Source organism: Dasypus novemcinctus, chromosome 2 (assembly GCF_030445035.2).
Source record: "Dasypus novemcinctus isolate mDasNov1 chromosome 2, mDasNov1.1.hap2, whole genome shotgun sequence".
Taxonomy (NCBI): domain Eukaryota; kingdom Metazoa; phylum Chordata; class Mammalia; order Cingulata; family Dasypodidae; genus Dasypus; species Dasypus novemcinctus.
Window position 1 is genome coordinate 8,606,251 of NC_080674.1, and position 8,301 is coordinate 8,614,551.

The following is an 8,301-nucleotide window of genomic DNA, read 5'->3' on the forward strand; positions in this document are numbered from 1 at the left end:
CTTTCTAGTTTATTGAGGTATAATTGCCATAAAATAAACCAGACACACATAAAGTGAGCAATACGTGCACAAATATAAAATCATCACCACACCAAGACAGTGAATATATCCATCTCCCCGGAAGAGTCTTCGGGCACCTTGTAAATTCTTCCTCCCTCCAACACTCCCCAGAAAAACACTGACCTGCTTTTTCTCATTGTAGATTAGCATGAACTTTCTAGAAATTTATATATAGCAAAATGGACATCTTTCACCCCACACATTTTGAGATATATTCATGTTGTTGTGGTTATACATGTATCAATGATCATGCATAAACTTAATTCATTCCTGTGGGCATGAACCCATTATAAGTAGATAAGGTTAAATTGGAGGGCTTCTTTTTTAAGTTGCTGATGAAAAATTAATATTTGCAGACATGGCTTGTTTAGTTTTCTGTTCAGGGTCATGCCACCTTCTGGTGCTGATGATCTCTGGCCCCCTGACCCTTTTTCCTCTGCTCCTCCCTTGCTCTCTGCAGCTATCCCACCTTTTTCTGTACCTCAAGCACCTTCCAGACCCAGACAGCCCCTAGTGCTGAAAGCTCCCTGCTCTCCCCAAACCTCCCCCTTGTTTATATATATTAATTTTCTTTTAAGCCATCAACAGCAACAAAAAAATGAATGCAGAGGCTAAAGACATTTAGAAGCGAGTGTGTAATTCCATCACCATTCAGGAACTTGCTGCTTAATAATCAATTCCCAAGTTCCTTCTAAGGAGAGGGATGCCATTTCAGAGGTTGGGAATGAAGCACAGATGTTTAAGGATCTGACACAAAAGCTTTGCTAAGAGTGAGAGATAAAGCTAACTTGTGTTCTCTGAGTGGGACCATTGCAGCAAGTGGCTTGAAAAGTCTGGCCAGGATCTTTCTCTGCAGGTGAGATAAAAGGAGGAACTTGCAGGAACAGAGCAAAGCTTTCTTTTGACCTGTTGACTATTTACCAGCCCTTTTGTTGCAGGCATGCTCACTTTAAAACTCCAGTGTTCCCTTGTGTTTTCTCAGTTTTCAGCCCTTGATTGTTGTCTAAAGCATCTCATCTACAGGTTGGGCAAAGGTCTTGTAGTAGTTTGATATTATTGATGAATTCCAAAAAGAAATATTGGATTATGTTTGTAAACTAATCTTTTCCTCTGGGCATATTAGATTATATTGGATTCACAGGTTTACTTGATTAAGTAATTATGTAAACCTCTTGTGCCAGTAGGGTATTGAGTCCTCACCCTTCGGTGGATGGGGACTCACAGATAAAATGCATGGCAAAGTTTGAGGACTTTTAATGTTGGAGTTTTGATGTTGGAGTTTGATGCTGAAACCTTAAGTTGGAGCCCTGGAAAGTAAGCTCACAGAGGAAACAGAAGCAAGTCCCAGGAAGAGAGGAACCCTGAGCCCAGGAAGAAGAAGCCTGGGGAAGGGAGGAATCCAGAAACCCTGAATCCTCGCAGACATCAGCAGCCATCTTGCTCCAACGTGTGGAAACAGACTTTGGTGAGGGAAGTAACTTATGCTTTATGACCTGGTATCTGTAAGCTCCTATCCCAAATAAATATTCTTTATAAAAACCAACTGATTTCTGGTATTTGGCATCAGCACCCCTTTGACTGACTAATACGGACACCATTGGTGCTCACCTTGTGATATCGAAATCCTTCCAAGGTGCCTTCTTGATGGAGGATTCTCCCTCAAATGCCTGTACCCTGCAGCTGGATGAGCATTAGAGGTTACTGGTCATCAGGAGACCTCTTGAACCTGAATGCCCTGTGCTCTGGAGAGCAGCCCTACTCTTCTTATGGCTTGGATGGAACTTGGCACTTTCACAGCACAGTCATTCCAGGGAAGGGTGATGGTTGCATATTTGCTCTTGTGCAGCTTTGTGGACAGCCCAGCCCCTTCCCACTTGCTGAAAATATACATTTCCCTGCTTCTAGCATGTCTCCACAAGAAGACAATTTCTCTATCTTAAGGTACTGCTTCTCAAAACCTTCTTCCTTAACTATCCATTCAAGGCAGAGGACAGAAAAAGGAACTCGGTAAGATATGGAGGCAGGAGTGTAGCTTCAGAAAAACTGAAATTTATATTTGGACTCTCATGTTGCATCTGTAAATGTTACATGAATTTTGTACAATGTTCAAAATTCATTATACATCCTTTAGAGAAAAAGTATATTTTTAAATATGAGGTAACCCCCTGCACATCTTCAAGAAAATTAATCTTTCCTGAAAATTTACCATCTTTATCCTTTGACTTTCAGCCCTCCCTAATAAGCGTGCTTCTCCAGTTTGAAAATTAAGGTCTTATGTTTCTTAGTCTCTGTTCCTTGGAAATAACACTAAACTTGCAGATCATGGAATGGTTTATCAGGCAATTATGGTCTAGTATGAACAAGCTTAATAGATATTTTCCTAAGAGGGTGTTAGGTAGAAGAAACAGTAGTACAGTTATGAAGGTGCTGGGTGGCCTGAGAGAACAGATAACACTGACAATAATGGTACTGAGCTAGACAGGAGGTCACCGGATGGTGGTGGAGCAAGACACATTGTTACAGATTTTGACTAGATTCCTGACTATGCTGCAGAAATGAATTTCTAGACCAGTAATTTATGCAGGTAGAGACGGATGAGAAATGGGAGAAAATAACAGATCAGGGGTCCCAGGTAAAGAGGAAGGGGTTGAAAAGTGATAAAGCTGGCTGATTCACAGACTACAATTTCCCGTTATAGATTATAAATGCCCAGGTTTTACTTGCATGGCGACTATGGCAGAGGAAAAAGAGCGAGAGCAGTGTGCAGAGGTCAGGAAGAGGGGTACACAGGTGAGAGAGCAAAAGACGGAGAGCTCAGGCTCTGTGCCTGCCTTTTTGATCTGTTAACTATCCCACCCCTTTGCTAATGACAGGGGAGGAGTTCCAGCTGTTTACCATTTTGATAGATTATCTTTCCCATCAATCTCCCGTGAGGCCCCAATGATAAAGTCCTTGGGGAATATCCGGGGCTTCTCCTGGCTGCTGGAGGAAGTCTTCTTCTGAGTGGCAGAATCTTGGGGAGGGTCTTCCAGCAGCCATTTTGGGGTTATTGATGTCCACGTGGACCTCTTGTCAGGTTCCAGATCCATCTATTGATTCCCTGTCTTACTAGCCTGCTTCCATATTCTACAGTCATTTTAGAAATTAGTACTAGAGAGGAAAAGCTGCCCTTACTGTTAAAGGGTAGCAATTTTAATAGGTTCCATAGCAGTACTTCTTTTAATTTTATCATTGCATTCCTAATCACAGGTCGCAATAAAAATAAAACATATTCCCAACATCAAATGAGCTGTGATCCAACAAAACAAACATGAATATTTCTCATTTAATTCTATTTCCAAGCTGAAACCCCAATGCTGAGGTGGACACAGGTCACACATTCATGTCTCCATAGTTTGTCTTAATTTCCCTCATCAGTTGGATTGACTCCCCTTGTTCAAATGATTTTCTCCTGTCTCTCTCAAGGCTGAGTTGTTCTAGTTCCTTAATTGTGCTTTTGTTGTTATTTTTGTTAAGATGTTTTGAATCCAATTATATTATGTGCCAGCCCTGAAAGTCTCTCACACATTTTATGGGGTAGCTGTATATTTTGTGATCCTTCACAATACAAAAGAATTTGGACAAAAATTAGCACTGCAGAACCACACATGTGTTTGGAACTTGAATGTGCAGAAGGAGCACCTGGGGTCAGACTAAATCAACCCTTCCCAGTTGAAATCTGGTTTTGCCCACCATACTTAATGCAATTTCAGGAAATGGATCATTTCAGGGTTGTCTGCTTATCTTTAAACCCCAGTCAACATACCCTTTCCCTACCTACTCTGAATTCTTATTAGCAAAGTGATTTGACCAACTACTAAGCACACAGTTAAAGAGAAATCTATCCATTCAAATTACTCCAATTTTCTCCAGATATGTGTACGGACTTCTAAAAGGTGTGTGCTCTGTTCATTCGTTTGGAGGTACTCAAAGCACAGTAAGGAAATAACTTAGAATATTAACCACTATTGAAATGCTTGGTAAGAATCTATCTTAGTGAAAACTGTTCATAAGTTAGAATGTAAGCTATTTCAGATATTTTAGAATTGTTTGTCAAGGGAGAAAAAAAAACATGTGGGGTTAAAATATAAGAACAAACCCAATTAAGAAATGGCTGGTAAATTCAGAGCAAAATAAAGAAGTCATTTTGCATATGGAGGTGGCATATTCCATGAGGTCTTTTTCATTAGAGGATTCCAGATGAACTTTAAGAGATTTCTACTTCCCAATAACTGTAAGAGCTGATCAGGAGGAGGCAAAGTAGCCTAGTAAAGGGTCCTAGGCGGGTGGATCTCAGTGGAGGCTGCCTGTGGGAACGCTCAGGAGAGGTTTAAAGTTTTCCACTGATGAGGGTCACACCCCAGAGGTTCAGATGCAGTAGGACTGTGGGTGTTACAAAGCAAAAGTGGAGGGGGTATTCTCTGTCCTAGGCACTCAAGTGATCAATTCCTGAGAACTAGGCTTTCAGAGAGAGAAAGAGTTTATTACTAAGCACTAAGCAGGAAATCAGATGGCCTATCAGCCTTAAAAATCTGTTTCCTAGAGCGGAAGGAGTTTAGGGTTTTTATGGATTCAAACAAGGGAAGGTGGAATGGTTTCCATTACAATAACCAGTATAAACAAGGGCTGGGACTGGATCAGAATAACTATCACAATACTAAGGATAAACAAGGGCTAGACTAGTTCACTGAGTTTTAATAATCCCTGGTAGTAACTTCTGGCTACTCTATAATGCAATAAAAAACAAAATTAAGAAAAATGGATTAAAAAATCATAGTCATTTGATAATCTTAACTGTTACAGGTGGCAGGCATTAGTTGTTTTTTTTTTAAAGCTCTACATGTCATTTAAATATGCAAAAAGAATTGAAATTCAACATCCATAGTTCAATTCACATAAATTGAAGAGTCACAATCCTCGTCTATATTTTTTCTTGTTCTACTGCCAAGGGTCAAGTGGAATTGCCATTTGTAACTTGCATTCTTGGGAAAGGGACCTCTGAGTCCCTCACCCTTTGTTCCTACCTGGCTAAGAGCAGCTCCCTAGACCAGCGTTCCTCAGTCACCTGGGGATCTTGTCGAACTGAAGGCCCTGCTTCAGGAGGCCTGGGGCCCATAGCTCAGTTTCTCCAACTGGCTCCCAGGGGATGCCGTGGCTGATGGTAGAGGAACTGTGCCGTGAACAGCCAGAATCCAGAAGTGAGTTTGCTTAATGAGCCTTCTTTCCAAACACCATTAAAATTTTGTGATTACATTTGTATTTGTGAGGAAAAGGGAGAGAGGGGCAATACACTATCAGTTATAATCATCCACACTTATTATATTGCGGATGCCTTGATTTCCCTTAAATACATGCAATGCAAGTATAACAGCCATTGTAAGTAAACTGCCATTTTGTGAATCAGATGAACAGGGTCGGCCCTCTTGCCTGGGAGTTCTGACCTTCCCCCTCCTTGGGCCCTTGTGATGTCACCTGCTCTAGGAGATCCACCATGAACCTCAGTCCGCAGGCTCACATGTGCACGAAATACCTTTATTTTCTGTAACTCAGTGTAGACTGAATTACTAATTAGCCAGCTAGCTACAAAATTTAGTGATAGTCTGTTAGGGTGCAGCTCCCATTCCCAGGGCTTGTGCCACAGCCCTGGGCCTTTCTCAGTGCCAAGACACCTGGTGGGAAGGGAGGCAGCCAAGTGTTATCAGGTGGTGTGTGGCTCAGTACCCCCAACAGCACCCCTTAGCTACAGGTATGGGGCAAGTTGCACACTCAGTATGCTTAGACTGCTTGGCTTTCAGTATGCAATAAATACTCCATATTTTTAAGACTGTAGAGAATATATACCCACATTCTTAATTAATTACTCTTACATTTTGGCAGTTGTTTCCAAATAAACAGTATAACAGTATTATAGTGGCCAATTTTTCAAATATATCTCTAAGCATGTGACTTTATCAGTGTATATGGCCATGAAAACACCCACCTGGAATCCAAGGCAGATTAAAGCCTTGCTTTAATAAAGCATGCCAGTAGAGGTGAGAGCTTTGCTGTGGGCCCAGAAGGAGGAGTTAACATTAAAGGAAGATCCTCACGAGCAATGCAGTTTGACATGAGCCTTAAGGAGAAAAAGAAACCACTAAGTGGAGAGGAGAGTAGAAGTGCAGCAGCCTCTCTGCTAAAAACTGTTTGTGCAGAAGCTTGAGTCTCTAGAAAGCATGGCCTACATTTTTGGTTGTAGAGTTTTTGGATTCTGGAAGGGTGGCTGTTGTTGGGAAAAGGAGCAAAGAGAGGTATGGGATCAGTCGATGAAGGATCTTTACTGATGGAAGTAACAGTTTGAAATTATTTTGTAGCCAAAGTAGAACTATTGAATGATTGCAACACAACACACAATCCAACTGTTCTTCTAGGGATCAGTACTAGGGATGAAAAATTCACCTTATTGTAAAATAATGACACTTTTAACAGCTTCTTTCCGTAAGAAAGAAAGACACCCATTACCACTTCCAGGAGTGGAGTCTCACATGGTGAGTAACAAGAGGAGAGCAATGCCTGGCACCAGGAAACCAGTCCTAAGGGAGACACCCCACTCCACAGTTTGCCTATGTCAAGGTCACCAACAGAAGCACGACACACAACAACTGACGGAAAAATGCTTTATCACAAAGAAAAGAGACAGAGGAAAGTCAGCTTCACTAGTGGGCATCATTTCCCCATAGCTAGATAGCGAGTCTCTACCTATAGCCTCCTAAGCAGGGAGATGATAAACGCATAGTATCACTTTCTCACACGTGCTGTCTCTCTTTTTCTTGCTCTTTCTCTCTTGTTGTTGTTGCTTTTATTGTTGAATAAGAAATTACAGACTGAGCAGAAAGGCAACAAAGGCATGTCTTTGGGGTTTTAAAATTGCAATTCAAGGAGCACAGACTGATTTAGCAACCAAAAACTGTGTGTTGTCTTGAGCTCCAAATGAGGTTTTTTTTGTTTAAAAGAAAATTACATAAATTGTTTATGAAGAACTGTGATTGGTGGCAATTTGGGGCTTTCCAAATGTCCTTCAAGTTAGACAGTTTACTGATTTCTATCTTCTGATTGGTTCAAGGTGGCCAGATATCCTCAGAACCATTGTGGCTTTTGGTTCTGCAGACCTTGGCAGTTTGTGATAACTGGCTGAGATGTGCAAAAGAGTAACCTCCTGAATAACCTCGCTCCTCCATTTTAAATCTCTGAACCATAGTAACTTCATTTTATTTTTTATTTTTTTATTTTTTTAGATTTATTGAAATATATCACTCATACATAAACATATAGAAACAATAAATGTATAATAGTTGTAAACTTACAAAACAAACATATATAACATCAAACAAACATATATAACATCTCACCCTACCACCAATAACTTGCATGGTTTTAAAAATTTTTTAACTAATGATTAAAGAGCATTGTCAAAATATTACTACTAAACAAGCAGTTTTCCCCTAACCAATCTGATTGTTATTATCTTTATATCATTTATACATGAACATACAAAAACAATTAAGTGTATAATAAAAGTCGCGAACTTATGAAGCAAACATGCATAACGTCATGCAGGGGTCGCATACATCAACCCTCCACCAACACCTTGCATTGTCATCAGACGTTTGTTACAAACTATGAAAGAACACTGTCAAAATCTTACTACTAATCATGGTCCTTGTCTTACATTTGGTGTGTTTTTCCCCCAACCCACCCTATTATTATTTTTTAAGTATATTTTTTTATGATAGAAGTTGCAAACTTATAAAACAATCATGCACACGTGCAGAATTCCCAAGTAACACCCCTCCATCAACACACCACAATGTGGTGTGTCATTTTATACAGATAAAATAACATCACCTGATTGTTACTATGTCCATAGTGTACATTTTCCATACTGCCTCAGTATCAACACAGGACACCGTTTGCATAGATGCAAGAATATTATATTATTACTACTAACCACAGTCCATAGATCACTCCAACTGTATTTTTCCCATGCTTCTCCACATTCGCAACACCCTGCAGTAGTGATAAATATTTGTTCTAGCTCACAAAGGACACTCTTACGTCTGTATCATCAGCCACAATTCTCACCCACCTCTTGGTTTACTGTGCTATCCAGTTCCTATATTATTCTCAAGCATTCTGTCAATTGGCATTTATATAACTAGACTGCCA